Source organism: Podarcis vaucheri, assembly GCF_965113315.1.
Source record: "Podarcis vaucheri genome assembly, chromosome: 1".
Classification (NCBI taxonomy): domain Eukaryota; kingdom Metazoa; phylum Chordata; class Lepidosauria; order Squamata; family Lacertidae; genus Podarcis; species Podarcis vaucheri.
Window position 1 is genome coordinate 65,807,201 of NC_138759.1, and position 17,468 is coordinate 65,824,668.

General features: G+C 41.2%; 1 long non-coding RNA gene across 1 annotated transcript in view; it reads right to left on the minus strand.

Annotated features, from left to right (window-relative positions):
* LOC309527204 overlaps positions 1-17,468 on the minus strand; it is a 177,095-nt gene that overhangs the window by 139,796 nt on the left and 19,831 nt on the right. The window contains exon 2 of the long non-coding RNA XR_014217133.1: positions 5,367-5,425. This is a non-coding gene — a long non-coding RNA (uncharacterized lncRNA). The remainder of the gene's footprint in view (positions 1-5,366; positions 5,426-17,468) is intronic.

Genomic DNA, 17,468 nt, shown 5'->3' on the forward strand with positions numbered 1-17,468 from the left:
CAATATGTGTCTATTGGGCTAGATTTCATACAAAAATGTAGCTATTAGATGTGCATTAAAATGCTGGCAAATTTTCCTGATTCTTTCTTTCTTTCTTTCTTTCTTTCAATGCAAACTGATGTGGAAATGTGGAGAACTGAACATAAGAGTGGAAAACTTAAAGAGACTGAAATTGGCAGATTCAGCCATTCGTACCCTCTGGCATGTTTAGAGTAGGTATATTTAGAAGTTTTCTAAAATCAGGCTTTCAATTTAATTTAAAAGAGCTTTTTTTTTTTTTTTTTAAATCCTTAAACCCTGCTCAGCTGGGTGGAAATAGGTAGCCCTTTTCAAAATGCTCCGGTAATGAAAGAATTGCAATTTCCACAAGGCATATAAGTTGACCTGTTGCAGCAAAAAAGACGTGTCTTGTAGCACCTTTAAGACTAACACAATTATTATGGCATAAGATTTAGCAGTGTAGAGCCCACTTCATCAGATTCATAAAGTGTAATTCTAAACTGGCAAGTATATATACATAAGGTTCTGGGGAGGCAGAATGCAGAAGAGTCAAAGAGAAATTGCATGCACATTGAACACATAATAACAATTATGTAAATGGAAAATAGTTACAGTTAGCAATGACCGTTAACAAAGTATTGTTGGTGATAGCACAAAGCGTCTGACATTGGTGAACTTATTGACACGTGTAGCAGGATAAAAACCTGTCATGTCATCTGAGCCACAGGTGATAGAATTGAATTTCTGTAAAAAATATAATTGGGCAACTTCATGCTTGTGCTTCCCTCTGAAGTTCCTTCATTCCAGAGTGGCTATTTCAAGGTGACCAATGAGTGTGTTGTGTAGGGCCAAAACACTCTTCTACTGTTTTATGAATATTGCCCTTTTGGGTGTCTAGTTTATGCCCATTTCTTCATTGATGTAGAAGCTGTCTTGTTTCCACCAATGCAGACTGCAGAAGGGCATTGTTTCAGTCTTCCAAAGAGCAGAGCTAAAGGTGAGATTTTGGTCAGGCTTGTGGTCCCCAAGCATTGAGAAGCTAAGATAAACAGTGAAAAAAGTAATGTGTGAACAGAATGAAAGTTATCCTAGAGCTCTCTTGTGGGGTAATTCAAAAGGGAGAAAGAATGCAGTTGACATTGATGAAGTGGTGAAAGAGTACATTCACACTTTCCAGAACACCCTTCAAAGAGCTTTTCAGTCCTACTGAAGGGAAGGAGGTGTTAATATTTTAAAAGAAGCATGGGCAACTGTTCCTGTGTCTGCTCATAGCTCATTATATTTTCTCTCCCTTTCTCTACTGCTGAAAGAAGTGGTGCATATTTTAAAACATGAATAAATACAAAACCCATGAATGCTCTATCTATTCTATGTTATAAATTTCTCTACCGTTTATCAGCAATGGATAACTGTAAAATTGGAGCATGAACCATAATTAGAAATACAGCTCCTGGTTATATTTTAACCCCAGGAAGAAAGAGAATAGTCATAGTTGTCAATGAAGAATAAGCAGAGATTCATAAATTTCAGGGTTCTGCCCTAGCAAATTCCTGATTTAATTTCTACTTCATTCATTCATTGTATTCATACATTAATGTATATATTTCATATACATTATATTTCATTACAACTATTTTATATCTAAGATGCGTTGCTGTTATTGGCAAGCGGAAAATGCACACTCGAAGAATTACTTTTAAGCAGCTGTACGTTTTATTCACATTATACTTTTTCGTGGAGAATGCTTAAACATACCTACAGGCAATTTCCTGGGCATGTAAGTGGTGACTTGTGAATCAGTCTCAATTTTTAGACAAAAATCCTGCAAGGATTGCCTTGAGCAGCATTTTCTTTTTGAAAAAAAGAAGATAAACATCTGATGGTCACAGTATTCTAAAATGAGGCAGTGTGCATTCCATTGCTAAATGGTTCTTCTAGTTAAGACATTCTCAGTAATATTTAACCCACTAAATACCAGAGTGTATGTCTGTTAGCATGCCACACAACTTCACAAGATTAGAGAAAACTGGGGACTCAGAGTATCCATCGACTGGCTACTGTGTTTCTGCTTCATTTCTGCCAATCTGTCCCTTTGAGGGATGGAGTAGCATGGTTGTGGCTCTTCATCACGTATGGTAGTCAACAGCGCCCTTCCAGATGCATCACAAATCCCACCATCATTGACCATTGACCATGCTGGCTGAGATTGATGGGAGTTGTACTTTACCAACATCTGGAGGGCACAAAGTTGACTACCCCAATGGATAGGCTTATTCATTCACTCCTAGTACCCAAAACCCAACAAAATTACTTACCCTTAGATAAGATTTTATGTTTATGGGTCATAGCCTTGTGCATGCGTCCTTCCAATCAACATGCTTCTAGTATTATCATACAAATGCATATATAATTTGTCCTTCTCTGTATATCTTCATTGCATGAACCTCTTCCTATGATACATTTGACTTACCTGACAGGTCTCCCATTGTCTCTGCAAGCTTGTTACCAACTTTCCTAAATTCTGGGGGTATTGAACACTCAGATCATTCCTTGCCCATCAAAAGCAAAGAGTTCCATGTCCTATGATCCCAAGTGAGCATCTAAGAATGATTCCATTTCTTTGGCATGGAGTGAGTGTGTGTATGCGCATATGTTTGTATGTAGAGCATTTACCCAGCTAGTGAAATTACAACTTACACTTTTCAGTTCTGCAATATGAAGGCAGCTCTCATTTTGCAATCTGCTTTGCTGCTTCAACAATCTCTCTTTTTCTTTTTACAACAAACCTTCGCAATTGAACACAGCTATTTTTCACTCCTACCCATATGCTCTTTAAAGAGGGAGGAGGGAAATATGTGCTTTTCTAAAGCAAAACCCATAACACTGATTATGGAAAGTCTAAGACCTTTTCAGTTCTTCAGCTATGAAGAACAACTGTGTGTAGGCAGGGATGGTAGCAGCACCATAGCAGGCTCCACCCTCCCAACCTACGCATATTATTGTGAATATCTGAAACAAGCCTATTTACACTGAAGCCAATTTCTAGGTTGGGGTGAGGAGCCTTCCGCTGCAGTGCCACCAGCACTTTGCCTGCACATATTCATTTGACACACCCAAATGACTCACTTACCTAGACTGACTTACCTGGAATTCAGTGGGACTTGCTTTTGAGTCATGGTTTGTTCTGTGAAAGGGGCTATATTCTGAATTGAATACCTGTCAAAGTGCTTATCCCTTTTGGAGCACCTTCCTCTCCACTTTTACAGGGCTCCTACCATGCAGTGATTGCAAACTTGGGAAATTGGGTCATCTGAAGTCCTCTTCAGAAGCCCTCAGTTTTTCAGTCACCTCTTCTCTACCTCTAATCTATATTTTGAAAGTGTAAGCTCAGAACCTCTTACTGTTCAGATGACCTATAAAAAAAGTGGAGGGGAGCTGCTAACACAAAGAAGTTATTATGTGCATTTATAAATACTGTAGCATAAAATGGTCCTGCTCCTGCATGAGAAGGAAGAATGCTATTAATGTAACATTTATTTTGCTTCTGGGAAGAAGAGGGCAGCTTTAGGAAGGGATGGTGAGGTTTTTTAAGCAGGTAAAAAAAAATGTTTTCTGATAAAGAACATAGAATGGAAGCATCACTTCTGATCACGAGTTCTATTTCTTGCCTGTTTCCCATTAACACCTTTCCTTCTAATTAGGTTTTGCTGAATACCTAGGAAAACTAAACAAGATGCTAAGTCATTGAACATTTTATTCAGCAAAATCTTCAATCACACTTAGTTTTTATATATCCTTCCTTCATTTGCATGGCTTTGTACCTTACCACTTGAGTGTTTCATAGCAAGTCATTCATTAAGCAAGCATTTTATTTCTGTTCACAGAAAAGCCACACACCCTTCCCCCAACACACACACACACACACACACACACACACAAGCTTTATTATTGTGATATATATTTTGAAACAAATTGACTTCTCAGAAGCAGAACGTGTGTGTGAGAGAGAGTGCATGTGTGTGCATCATGTGCCCCGGCATGCACATACATTTTAACAGAGGAATTGGGAGCAATAAGTTCCTTTTTTGCACATTACACAATCACAATTTGTGTCCTTCCTTATCTCCACAGCATGGGAAGTGCTGCAGTGCAACTCCTTCCTGAACCAAAGAAATAGCATAAATGGATGCTCACAAGGTAACTCTTCCCCAGCATAGCATTGTTACCCATGAAAGCCGGGAAAATATTGGCATGGAAACAAGGTGCACATTTTCCATTTTGAGAAAGTATTGTCGGTGCTATTTATATAATGACTGCCATGATGGGTTGGCATAACAGGAAATAGCTGCTATGGGTGGATGGCATAACACAAAATCGCTGCCACGTTTACAAGAACAGGAGGACCACAAAATGGTACAGACTTCACCTTCCATTACTCCTTACCCCCCCCCCCCCGCACACCATGTGGAGGGGAACCAACTACATCAGCCACTGCTGTTATGGCTTTGTCTACGAGATTTGGGAGAGAATGCTTCCTGCATTCCAACATCTGACTCACTATTGGAGCTCTCACACAGCAGCCTGTCACTATGGCCCTGTCTTTCATCTCCCCTTTGTTCAGAGCTCAGATTACAGCTGCTCTCCCCATCCTCTCTGCCTTCCACTGTTAACTGTTCTCTCTCTATGCCTGCTTCTTCTTCTCCTGTCACCATCTGAGCTTTGCTGACAACTGCCTTGCCTGCTTATAGAGACAAGTTCTTTGCAGGGGGGTTGGGGTTGGGTGTCCAGTCATTAATTCCAAAGAAATGTGGACATGTTTAAGGGGGTATGTTCCATATAGCAGAGGTTGGGCCAGTTCAAACAGGAGCTGAGCAGGAAGAGCAAGCTTCCTCACATACATTGTGGATTTTTGAGGGGATATGTACTAAGACTGCTCACAAGTGCCATAGGAGGTACTTGAGGGACCACTGCCACCCACAGGTGCCACGTTGACACCTCCTTATAAGTCTCAAGTAGGTTCACCTTGAACAAGGCAGATTTTAAAATGGCTTGGCCTGATTTCATCTGAGGTGCTAAAGATCAAAACCTCTGGATCGCAAACTGAAACAGAGCAGAACAAGATATTTTTTAATTTGCTCAGTCCACAACAGATTGCTGGTCTTTGGTAACTGAACTGGAAAGTTCATTATAAACATTTGCGCAACAGACAATTAATGATATAACAAAACACACTTAGTGTGATGCAAATATTTTGTGTCTATTTGCATTTAATTTCATCTCAAGTGTTTGTTTTAGCAATATGTTTTTCATTAACGGTCCTCCTTGAGACAGATCAATGATACCATCTGTCTTAAAAACCTACTTACCAAGCTGTCTTCGTTCAAGGCAGAATCACTTAGATTCAGATGAAGGAATGCAGTTACATCTGAAGGAGAGGGGGGAATATTCAAGAGCATTTCATAACTAAAAATTGCTTGCAAAAAATAAATATCAGTTTATCTTATTCTAGTTACAGTTAGAAGGCCGTAGCTCAGTGATCATCCACAGACTTTGCCCAGAAAGAATCCCAAACTCAGTCCCTAGACTCTCCAGGAAAAGGCACCCTTCCTCAACCTGGTGACCTCTGATGTTTGAATTACAGCTGGATTATGTGTTATCTGTTTTGGAATAGGGGAACACCCATGCTGTGGGATGCATGCTTACTGAGGTGCTATATGTTAGTGTGAATCTTTTGGGAATTTTTGGTTGGTTCCATGTCCATGGCACTGCCCATCAATTCAGTTTTCATTTTGTTTAAACAATTAGAGATGGAAGCGTAACTGAATATAATTTAAAATAATAAATGTACCTTACTATGGTCTCTGAATCTCTATTTCTGGGTCAGCCCAAAAATGATTTCTTCAGTTCTGACATCTCCAGACCTCTCTTATTATATTATTTTAATTCTGACCTGAAATAATATATTTATGTACCAGTTCTTCATCTTCACAGTTAAATGCATATACAGTATGTGTATAAATCCATTCATTCTTTTCTGCTACGAATGTTTTAGGTCACTAATGCACAATTCTAGTATAAAGCATCCTCTGTTCATTGAGTCTCTCAATCTTGAGACTTCATGATCTGTTGTTTTTGTTTTTTTAATGGCAGAGACCTCTGCCATTATCCAGGGCAGCCAGCTGCCAGTGTCATCTGCAGCAGCTGTTCCTTTTTTCTGCTCATCTTTTCTGAATGGATATTGCATTGCCATACTGGAAATATGCTCATCCTTTTTTCCCTATCAGTACTGAACCAAATCCCACCCCTTTTTTTCTAGAAGGGCAAGAGGTTTGAAAATCATTGAACTAGGTGGAGCAGAACTTCAGTGATTGGTGGAAGAAACAAATATGCTAAGATTGCCAGCAATCCATTTTGTGCCTTCATACCTTTTCATTCTTAATTGATGTGCCCTTCAGTGTTTCGGTGCTTTGGCAAATGTCCACTGCACAAGTGAATTCATTAGGATCCCCATAGAAACTTAGGTTAAATGATAAAATACCTTTAAACTATTCAAACTATCAGATCCATCCCATCAAAATACCAATCAAACCACAAAAGCTGTCAATGAGAATATGCAGATACTCAGCATTTGCAACCCACACATACCTTCAAATGGCTTAAAGAAAGCTCTCTAAACACAATTGATTTCTGTTGGATTCAGTGAGAAAAATCTAGGAAAAGAACTTTTATTTTTGAAATATACTCGGAGTCCTGTAGTGATTTCATGCTCTTTATTGCAGCTTGTAAAGAACCTTTCTCAAGTCAGAGAGTGGCTATTACCTATTTAATATAGGATTTGGCCGCATTTTAATGTTCAGCTGATTTTTTCTTGAAAGCACTTCCTTCAAGTTCACATAGGGCATTTTATTTTAGAAGAACATTGGATGCAATTCAGTCAAAACGTTAAGCACTTTAAAGGCCAAAGTGCACCAGAATTCAACCAAATTCAAGTCTAGAGTTATATCAGTGGGACTTAATTTCAGCTGGGACTGAGGCCTGGTGGCAGGAGGTAGCAGCTGGTGAAGACCCACTGCTACTGACACCACTGTCCTGGGCTGCTTCTTCTGGCATTCCAGGGAGCTACAGGCAGCTGCTGCTGTAAGTCTTCACAATATCTTGTAGTGACAATAAGTCAGCCCAGAGCATTCTCAGAAACTACAAGTGCTAAGTAGAATAGCTTTCCTCCTCCCTTGCCATCATCTGTCTATACTAGTAAGACCTCTTACCCACTTCTGTTCTCCATGGAACAATGGCCACATTCACGCCATACACTCTATGATACCTCTTTAAACTGTTGGCTTTACTTTGTTAAAGGCCCTGAGAATTGTTAGGAGACTCCTATTTCCTTCACAGAGCTACAATTCTCAGAGTTCCCTGGAAAGAGGGGTTGATTTTAGGTTCAAGCCCCATGTTAGGCAAAAGATTCCTGCATAGCAGGGGGTTGGACCCTTTCAACTCGATGATTCTATAAATGTTAAACCAATGCATATATTATATAAGGATTGTTTTGGTGGAACCAAGGAATTACTCACTTCTCATTGAGAACAAGGAAAGGGGCTGGAATTAAAGGGGGGAAGTCTACCCCGATAAGACTGACATTGAGACTTTCAAAAAAATTCCATTCCTAAATATTGCTCCTTGTAAAATCACCACTGCTCTTTGTTTTGTTTTTTTAAAAAAATGATTGAATAGTAAAAAGGTTGAACTTTAGGAAAGAGGACAGGATATATTGTAAGAGCCACCTTTCTTTTGAAATTGTAAAGCAGTCACGACAGGTGATTCATGCTGGCCAGCATGAATAATGTTGCGGTACGTTTGATAACTGGAGGACAGTTTGACAGAGCAGGACCTGACATGGAGAGATGTGGCTTGTCAGCCAAGATGCATTTAAATCTAAGGCTCCTGAGAAGATGTGTTTTGCCCTTTAGCAACATCACTTTGGGGAGAAAGAGGGGCAAGTAGAGATGGCGTGAAAAGTTCTTTAAGAGTGGCATTTTGATGGGAACGGTTATTTAACATTCTTCTCAGACCGTACAATTGATCATATTTGGAATCCTCATTTGGGCAAGTGAGCAATTGGGTATACAAGGAATCTCATTTAACTCAAGGCACACCAATGTCAATAATGAAATTATAGCTGACACTCAATCCGAGGAAGCCTTAATCAGCAGACTGTTGGTGCTCAAAATCAAATAGGTAGCAACGTAGCTTTTAAACTGATTGCTGGAGGAAAGCTGATGGGAGTTGAGGAGCATGTGATTCAGGATGAATCATACCCAGTGCTCTTTTTTCTAAAAAAAATGTTTCGGGGTGCTCTCATTTTCCTACTCATATTGAAATACTGCCCCAAACTTAGGGGTATGCATACCCCTGCGTACCCCCTGAAAAAAGCACTGATCATACCTAAGGGATGAGAATGATTACTTTGGTTATATTTTTGCTTTCTAAATAATCTTCATTAAATTTCTAATAAGCAAGCAGGCAAGAAAAATTATTACAGCTGTCAAAACAATCTTCATACAAACAGAACAATATCAGATTGTCAGCCATCCATGAAAAGAAACTAAAAGGGGGTGGGGACATGAAACAAAACTGACAATAATTATAGGGGAAAGGACCCAAACCAATTAAACAATACTACTGCACTGTATACTTTATCCAAAACATCAAGCAGGTATTAATTTCTCTCAGAGTTGACTGAGTGCAAATATATTACAAAATTTATACATAAAAATAAAAATCCTTTTATCACATGGAAAGGAAAGGAGAACCCACATCAACCAAAACCTACTATACACTGTTCATGGGGATCATCTTTGCTCTTTTTCCATATTAGAAAATATTATAAAATCAGACCAAACCACTTTCTTTGACTTCAAAAGAGGGTTCTTTTTTAAAAGGAGAGTTTTGGGGTTTTTTAAAAAAAAAGGAAACTGAAAGGGGAAGTCATATGGGTCAAATCTCTCTAAAATGTTCAGATGTTATTCAACATCACAATAATAGAAGCTATAATGTGTTCTGCAGATCAGGGGAAAAAAACCACTGAGGTGAAGAGAATGTCAGGACCATAGCTGCCAACGTTTCCCTTTTTTTAAGGGACAGGTAACATCGAGAAGAGTACAGGAAACTATTAGAGCCTAGAAGGCTTCCTCCAACTCCTGCCCAAATGAGAATGAAACGGAACAAAAACTGAGGCAAAAGAAATGCAGGTGGGCAATAAAGGATGCAAAAATAATCATAATTGAGGAGCATATCACTAAAACATTAACGCCACAGCAGTGAAAATAAGGTGAAATATATTTGAAATGGGAAACTGGCTAGGCAAGCAGTTCAATTTTCGGACAACAAGGGAGTCAAAGGTGCACTAAAGGAGGGAAAGAAGATTGCAGTGCAGCTGAGTGAAATCTTTGCATCTGTCTCCACGGTGGAAGATCCAAGACTCTGCCTGAGCTAACTTTCAGAGAAAGGGAGTGTGAGAAACTGAGGCATTTAGAGGCAACACGAGAAAAAGTTCCCTTTTTGACAAATCAAAAACTGGCAATTCATCAGATCTGCATGGCATCCACTCTTGAGTTCTTAAAGAACTCAAATGTGAAATTGCTTATCTGCTAAGAGAAATATGTAACTTGTTCCAAGGATCAGCTTCTATACATAAGGATTTGAAAGTAGCCGGTTTAAAACCAATTTTAGGGGAAAGGATCCAGGGAGGATCCAGGAAATTCCAGGCTACCCCACTTAAAGTCTTCATGGCAACCCTTGTTGAAGCAGAACCAGCATGGCTTCTGTAAAACTCAAGTCCTGTTTCACTAACCTTTTTATAGTGCCAACAAGCATATAGCTAGAGGTGACCCAGTTGACGCTGTGTACATAGATTTTCAAAAAGCTTTGGATGCGGTCGCTCACCAAAAGCTTCCGAGTAAGCTTAGCAATCAAGAGACGAGAGGAAAGTTCCTCTTATGGATCAGTAACTGGCTAAACAACAGGAAGGAGAGAGTAGGAATAAATGGACACTGCTCACAATGGAGAGATGTAACCAATCATCTATATTGGGGCCAGTGAATTTTTAACTTTTTGTTGACCTCTTTAAGGTTTGGTTTTGTTTTACAATCAAGCAGTGCATAAACTGGTGTGTGTCAAGGGCTACTAGCCATGAAGGCTGGGTACTGTCTCCATTATGAGAGGCACTGCACACATTTGCTGGCTTTGGGATTCCCACAGGCACCTGACTGGCTACTGAAAACAGGATGCTGAATTATTTTTAACTTGTTCAATTGATTTAGGCAAGTTGGAATTCTAAAAGAAAGTTTGTACATCTTGATTGTTAGTTTGATCTGAAATATATAAATGAACAAAGAAATCCTTAGGCTATTTGATTACAGGCAGCAATACCCCTTTCTCTCTTTTTTAAACCCCTGGAAGAATTTCCTCCCTTGCATTTGTTGTTTAGTCGTTTAGTCATGTCCAACTCTTCATGACCCCATGGACCAGAGCACTCCAGCCACTCCTGTCTTCCACTGCCTCCCACAGTTTGGCCAAACTCATGTTAGTGGCTTTGAGAACACTGTCCAACCATCTCGTCTTCTGTTGTCCCCTTCTCCTTGTGCCCTCCATCTTTCCCAACATCAGGGTCTTTTCCAGGAAGTCTTCTCTTCTCATGAGGTGGCCAAAGTACTGGAGCCTCAGCTTCAGGATCTGTCTTTCCAGTGAGCACTCAGGGCTCCCTTGCATGCTAACAACTTATTCTGTCACCAAAAGGGAAAAAAAGCTGAATCAGTCCCCAATCTGGTGCCCTCCAGTTTTTTTGGAATGACAACACCTCAGACCCAGCCAACACTTTCCCCCAGGTCTGTTAGTTTTTGGTCCAAAACATCTAGAGGGCAAGAGGTTTGGAAGGCTACTATATGGTGTATCTTTTCACACCCTATTTATCGCTTTTAGTTGCCATCATTTTGTAGACTTCCACGTGCCCTGTATCTTTCTGCCATGTTCCCAAGCCTATTATTCTCACTTTGATTTATGTACAACACAAAAAATTGAGAGAATCAGGCCTGCTGCTAATGGCATAGTGCTATCCTGGATTTTGTTGTGTGCTAGGATATATGGACACAGCTTTTCTATACATAAGAGAGTGGACTTAGTGAAAACAGGGCTTTCCTCCGATAGTTTAACTATGATGAATTTAGAAACAAAAATATGGGTATTATTATGGATTTGAATTGCTAACAAGGAGGGCCCTGCTGGATCAGACCAAAGGCCAATTCAGTCCATTATGCTGTTCTCAGAGTGCTAAGCCAGATGCTCAAGGGGAGCCCACAAGTGGGACCATAGTGCAACAGTAACTAATATTTGAAGGCGCCCTGCCTCTAATGCTGGAGGTAGAATACAATTAGAGTGACTTTTAGCCCATTTCCCCTTAAGCACTGCCAAAAGCATTCTCTGTGTTGTGAAGTGGACATTTCAAGGTCATCATGGTGAGGATAATATTGGCAATAGAAAGTGGTGTTAATTTCTGAATAGTTAAGTGAACCTATAGTATACATGCCTGTTGCCTTACATTGTCCCATTTGATAGAAGAAAGTTTTGACTGAATTGGGTAGTGCTTGTTTGTTTTTCTGCATTTCTCCTTGAACTTGCAGCAATCGGTGCATATGCTGAGGGAAATGGATGTGTTTTCATTCGGCTCATGCATGAATGAAGAGTAATGCAATTAGAACAGATTATGATATACCCCATTTGCAAAACATACAGACTCTAAGTTCCCAACCAACAGCAATTATAGTTCTTCTTAATTATCCTCTTGCAGTATATTTCCCAGAAGGAAATGTTTGATGTGGACGTGAGTACATGTATGTGGTGGCAAATGAGGCAGCAGGATCTCTCTGCTTCAGCAAAGCAAAGCCGGTGGAATCCTGTTTAACTGCTCTTTGATCATTCTTATGTTCACATTGCAGTCAAGACATTGTGTCAGCTATATTCTTTCGTGTTGAAACAGAAGCACCAAAGGGGTGGGGTGGGGCTTTTACTTCACTGTCATCAAGTCACCTGTCTGTAGGATGGTGGGCCTTCCTAAACCAACAGCAATACTACTTCAGCTCTGTCAGGAGAATGCCACCATAGCAGCAACAGATTGCACTGTGATTTGGTTCAGACAACCTCCTTTCCCATATTTCCTCTATCCACCTCCCACCAACGTGATAAAAATAATAATTCCATCTTCTTGTCTGAATTTTAGCCTTCATGTATGTCACATCTCTTATGCTAGATCAATCTAGAAAAGCATCCATGTATCCTTTCCTCAGGGACAGGGGTGGCGCTGTGGGTTAAACCAGAGTCTAGGACTTGCTGATCAGAAGGTCGGCAGTTCGAATCCCCGCAATGGGGTGAGCTCCCATTGCTCGGTCCCTGCTCTTGCCAACCTAGCACTTCGAAAGCACATCAAAGTGCAAGTAGATAAATAGCTGCTCCAGCAGGAAGGTGAACGGCGTTTCTGTTTCTGGTTCGCCAGAAACAGTTCGCCAGAAGCGGCTTAGTCATGCTGGCCACATGACCCGGAAGCTGTACGCCGGCTCCCTCAGCCAATAAAGCGAGATGAGCGCCGCAACCCCAGAGTCGATCATGACTGGACCTAATGGTCAGGGGTCCCTTTACCTTTATCCTTTCCTCAGCTGAAACTCACAAATTTTGAATTTCTTTAAAAAGAGGAGTGGGGAAATTATCTTCTTCCCACTTACATGGCATCATGGCTGTTGTAGTTTGCATTCAACTTTGTGGAGATGAAACCTGCTAAAGCTCTGCTGGCCCTACCACCTTTCATTGAGGGAGTGGCTGTCAATGAGTAGCACTTGTATCCGTTAAGCATTACAGAGTCATTGTGCCATGTTTCTTATAGCAGAATAATATCACATTGCTCAAAATAGTTCATCAGCTGTTTATTATTTTGCTTGGAACGCCAGCTTGCTATGTTCCATGACATCAGTTTTAGCCCCAATTCCTTTAAGGCTCTGTGCCTGTCATTTCCACTTTGTCCAGGTCCCTAAATTCAACGGTGTTAGTATCCTTTCTGATTCTCTGGAGAGGACTGCGTATTTCATTTGGAGCTAATTTCCAGTAGCTCAGCCAGGAATTCATAGTCACACAATCAGGATTGTCCCTCACCATATCATATTCCAAGGGGGCTTGAGTTTGCAGCTCTGCATCTATGCACTTAAACGTTCCTCTGACAACCTTCTTTTTAACCATACATTTTGGAGAAACAGCTTGTGGGTGAAAGGTTTGATTGTCAATTGTTTCACCAACGTTTTGTTGCCCATGCTGTTGTATTTGGGTCAACCTGGACTGTAACTTAGCTAGTTTGGTAAAAATATCACTTTGCTTTTTATCTGGTAGGTTAATATAATTACTCAACAAATCCTCTTCTTCTGGGACTCTCCAGTCTGCTGAATCTGGAGGGTAATTTTTATTCGGAACTGAGGTAGATTGATTAGACCTCTTGAATTTTCCTTGCACCATCTCTGGAGTTGCTGGTAGTGCCATAATTCTTCCCATTGACTGTGATCTTCTTCGGCAATAAGACAAATGTCAGCTTTAGTTGAGGTGACTTTGTTCCTCCTGTATACCTGAAGGAGCGTCTCCACCCCCATCGTTCAGCCCGGACACTGAGATCCAGCACCGAGGGCCTTCTGGCGGTTCCCTCATTGCGAGAAGTGAGGTTACTGGGAACCAGACAGAGGGCCTTCTCGGTAGTGGTGCCCACCTTATGGAACTCCCTCCCTTCGGATGTGAAGGAAATAAGCAGCTATTTTCTCTTTAAAAGACATCTGAAGGCAGCCCTGTTTAGGGAAGTTTTTAATATTTAATGCTGTATTGTTTTCAACACTTGATTGGAAGCCACCCAGAGTGGCTGGGGAAACTCAGCCAGATGGGCGGGGTATAAATAATAAATTATTATTATTATTATTATTATTATTATTATTATTATTATTATTATTATTATTTGTTTCCAGTCTTAAATTGGGCTGAAGGCTCTATCTGGCACACATGATTGTTGAACAATAGCATACATTTTCTGCCATCTTTGCAAGAGGGGAGAACAACTGGGTCATTCCTGGGGGAGGACTCACTACCCACTGTTTTTCAACAGCTGGCCTTCTCAGGCAAGTGGGGCTGTTTTCTGGAACAGGACAGTGACAGGAAAAGGTGAGCAGCCAGAAGAACTCCCAAGCTTTTGCCATGTCTCCCTGCTCTGCATTTGCTGCTGCTATTTCTGTCAGACGGGAGGGGAGAGCCCTTGGCAATATCCATCACTGCACCTGACACAGCAAGTAGCTTGGGGTATGCTAGCCCATGCAACCCACACTGCTCTGTCCTCTAACACCTCTGTGGTCACTACCTGAACTACCACCTCATTCTGCCTGATGATGAAACCAAACCTCTAGCATCCCCAAATGGATGCCCATATGTATTGTAAAATACATGTGCATGTTTGCTGTTGGGAAGAAGGTGTGCAACATTCAATCACATTTGTCACAGCAAGTGTGGAGTTGCCTTGGAAATTTAAATTTGAGAAAAGTAGCCATAGTCTGCAGATTCTGGAACTACCTGCCCGGGCAGTAATGCTTCCAAATACCAATTGCTGGAAACAGGGCTGGATTTAGGTTTCATGAGGCCCTAAGCTACTGAAGGTAATGGGGCCCTTTATATGTCCTTTGTCACTGTTTTTTGTGTTAAACATATGCTATGTGGCAATTTATGGACCTAACAAACACTGTTCCTGTATGTAGGTTTTATTTTATTTGTTTTTTATCTTATATTTTGGAAATGTACATCCAGGTGTTTTTTTTTCCCTTTCAATTTTTGTGGGGCCCTAAGCTATAGCTTAGGGGGACGCGGATGGGTAAAACCTCAGCACCTAGGACTTGCTGATCGCATGGTCGGCGGTTCGAATCCCCGCGGTGGGGTGCGCTCCCGTCGTTCGGTCCCAGCGCCTGCCAACCTAGCAGTTCGAAAGCACCTCCGGGTGCAAGTAGATAAATAGGGACCGCTTACCAGCGGGAAGGTAAACGGCATTCCGTGTGCTGCGCCGGCTTGCCAGATGCAGCTTGTCATGCTGGGCACGTGACCCAGAAGTGTCTGCGGATAGCGCTGGCCCCCGGCCTCTTAAGTGAGATGGGCGCACAACCCTAGAGTCTGTCAAGACTGGCCCGTACGGGCAGGGGTACCTTTACCTTTAAGCTACAGATTGTTTAGCTTATACGTAAACCCAGCACGGGTCCTGCTTCTGGGTTTCACATGGTCATCTGGTTGGCCACTGTGAGAACAAGATGCTGGGCTAGATGAGAAGAAGAAGAAGAAGAGTTTGGATTTGATATTCCGCCTTTCACTCCCCTTCAGGAGTCTCAAAGCGGCTAACATTCTCCTTTCCCTTCCTCCCCCACAACAAACACTCTGTGAGGTGAGTGGGGCTGAGAGACTTCACAGAAGTGTGACTGGCCCAAGGTCACCCAGCAGCTGCATGCGGAGGAGCGGAGACGCGAACCCGGTTTCCCAGATTACGTGACTACCACTCTTAACCACTACACCACACTGGCTCTCTTGACCACTACACCACACTGGCTCTCTCTCAAGATGAGCCATTGGCCTGATACAGAAGGATTTTCTTAAATTAGAAAGAAAGAAAGAAAGAAAGAAAGAAAGAAAGAAAGAAAGAAAGAAAGAAAGAAAGAAAGAAAGAAAGAAAGAAAGACATGGGCATCCATATATCTTGAACCATGCACCAACAATTGTTGTTCATAGTTCTTCCAAAGAGCATATGGTGACTGACTTGCACACTGTCACATACTGTTCAACAGAGCAAGAGAACAAAAATAATCTGGAGCAAAATTATGTCATGCTCACATAAGCCTTTTAAAATTCATTTTTAAGATTGAGAGAGGGGGAGAAACACAGGGCAAAGGGGAAGGGGCACTGGGTCTCTATTTTCATTCTTGATCTTTTATTGTTATGTTTCCTATATCAAAAGGGGTGGGGGAAGTGACTGCAATGTGGTTTGCCCAACCTAAGGGCAATGTCTGTTTTGCTCATCAGGCTATATTTAGAACTGTCACTTGTTAAGAACACTGTCAGCCAAAATTAATTCATAGAGAAGCTTTGCATTACGCACTCCCCCTTGAACAGCGATACTGTAATATCACAAGCAACCAAAATAAAAGGAATGTGTGATCATACAATCTAAACATTGGTTAATTCATAACAGTTTCATCCCCATTTTAACATTTCGTCTTAATAAGAGCTGTTGCTAGGGAACTCCCCTGGCACATTCCTCTCTAATCCCCATAGGTTTGCACTGCTAGGACTGGTTCAGTGCTGCCTTGCAACACAAAGCAGTCGTCACCAGTCAGGTCTAGCTAACATAATACCCATGCTTAAATTCCGATGTTTGGCAGCCAAAGCAGAAAATCCGTTCTATAAAGGTGTCACACTGCACTACACATCACTGTATTGTCAGAAATAATGGTTTGATCCATCAGAATTCAGCTTTGAGACTTGTTATAGCTTAACCATTGCAGATGCAGTTGTTTGTCTCATGAGGTTTTTCTTTTCAAGAGTTAACCTATTTGCACATATGTCCCAATGTGTAGCCCCACCCCTGACACTGTATGTGCCAACTAGCCCCACCAACTGCCGCACACAGGGCACCACCATGCAGATGTATGTGGCACATGAGCAGACTGGTTCTGTCTGCAATGTGCAACGAGGGGCTGCATGCCACAGGCCTGCTCCCTGATCCCCTGTTGCTCTACATGGGACTGGTTACAATGCCTTCACCATAAATGATGTGCATGTACTATGGCTAGTGAAATCATACTCACACAATCCTTTGCTCCCTGATCAACTGGCACAACCGTTTGGGCATAATGCTAAACAACTGTTAAGTTTTAGGAGAACAAGAGTCAGCAAGGCTCACTTTCTTTCTATGCTGTGGCCTTGAGAAGGATCTAAAGCTTCTCATTTAGATTAACAGCTGTTTAGTGTGTCATCCCAACCAAAACAGGGTTTGTGTTAAGTATGCCTGGTTAAAACAATCTGACTCCATCAATTATGGTTGGAAGGCGGAGCTGTTTCAGCCAAACATGGTTTATTTAAGTTTAGATTAAATGACAGTTAATATAAATAGCAGTGGGAACTTCTGAACTTTTCCTCGTGGTGCATCAAAAGGGGAAGGGAGAACATATGAGTTCAAGATGAATTGTATGTATTTTCAAAACATAAAATGTTTAACATGACATATGAATGAGAGCAGTGTGTCATAATCAAACACATGTGCAACTGCACTCCCAACAGACAAATCTCAAGAAGATAGTTCCTAGGAGATGAAGAGTGTCTTATTTGTTCCCAAGTGATTATGTTCTCATGGGTTACTTGGTTAATAT